The sequence below is a fragment of the Cucurbita maxima genome, unplaced genomic scaffold, assembly GCF_002738345.1.
Source record: "Cucurbita maxima cultivar Rimu unplaced genomic scaffold, Cmax_1.0 Cma_Scf00392, whole genome shotgun sequence".
In the NCBI taxonomy this organism is placed as follows: domain Eukaryota; kingdom Viridiplantae; phylum Streptophyta; class Magnoliopsida; order Cucurbitales; family Cucurbitaceae; genus Cucurbita; species Cucurbita maxima.
In genome coordinates this window covers 9108-10726 of record NW_019272408.1, presented here as the reverse complement: position 1 = coordinate 10726, position 1619 = coordinate 9108, and positions in this window count along the sequence as shown.

The following is a 1619-nucleotide window of genomic DNA, read 5'->3' as shown; positions in this document are numbered from 1 at the left end:
CATATTGCAGGACATCCTACCTAAAGAGGAGGTCTTTTATTACACATCGTAATAGCAGATAATGGTTACTTATGGGTATGGATCCTAGAAACTTATTTAGCATGTTATTCACATAGTTCTAGGTACTTGATACATGGATTATTGATGAACCTAGGTTTATACATAATGTCTTGGGTTAGGCTTTAGGAGTTGAGGTTTTAGCTTAGGAAAACATTAGAGGGTAACCTAACATGGACTGATTCGTGTGTAAACCTACTAGCACTATGAGGACCTCTTTCCTTCACCAAACTTATGGGTAAACTTATTTAGAAGGTCCAGGAACAAGCTTGCTTCTTGCCCCTAATTGTCTACCCTAATTCATAATTTAGTTACGAATTTTCCACTACCATTGAAACATCTAGAATTTCTATAATTTCATTCTTTATTTTTCTGAATCTTCTGCCAGAAAAGTATTCTCCGATCATATCCTTCCTTTTTTAAGCATTTTGTAATTATTATTCTATAAAAAATTTAATGATTCAGGAAGTTTATAAAAATTAGAAAAAGTATCATTTTCTCAATGTTTTTTTAATTCTACGTGTTCTTTGCTTCTAGATAAAACCTAGTAGGGATTATACACGGTCTCTTATTGGAGACCTTGAGTGTTGCAAATTCTCCTCTCCTTTGAAAACTTTCGGTCATCGAAAGTGCTTATTCTAAAATAGGTCAGGGTACAAGGTTCTTATTTGCCTTCTTTTTCCCAAGTGGCTTCTTCTACTCTATGATTCTTCCATAGGATCTTAACAAGAGCGATTTTCTTGTTTCTCAATCTTTTGACTTTCTTGTCTATTATTTGAATCGGGTCTTCTTTACACGTTAGGTCATCTCTCAAGAAGAGAGTTTCATGAGACAGTACGTGCGAAGGATCTAAGGTATACTTCCGTAGTATGGATACATGAAAAATATTATGTACTATAGACAAATTTGGGCATTGTCCGATTCTATAGGCCACAAATCCAATCCTTTCTAATATCTCAAAGGGACGGATAAGCCTAAGGCTTAGCTTCCCCTTTTTACCACACCTGAGCACCTCTCTCATGGGGTGCTACCTTTAGGAATATATGATCCCCTACCTACAATTCCATGTCCTTGCGCCTTAGGTCTACATAGCTTTTCTCTCGGCTTTGTGCGGTTTGTATCCTAACTTTAATCTTCTGGACTGCGGTGTTGGTAATTTGCACCAGCTCTGGCCCAATAGTTATCGTTTGCCCCCCTTCTTCCCAAAAGATAGGGGATCAAAATCTTCGTCCATAGAGAACCTCGTATGTGGCCATTTGTATGGTGGCTTGGCAACTATTATTATAAGCGAATTTCAGAAGGGGTAGGTATTTATCTCAGCTTTCTGCTAAATCCGTCACATATACCCTCAACATGTCTTCCAATATTTGTTGAATTTTCAAGAAGTGAGATTTAAATCTGGCATCTAGGTCTAATACTATTGCCTTTTGTTGAATTTCAAGAAGCGTACCCAATACCTTTACTGATGAATATTCATTTTAAATGTTAGCAAGAGTAGCTCATTTGGGAGATTGTTAGACGGAAGATTTGAAGATCACACGTGTTTTATCCACGTTCAACGC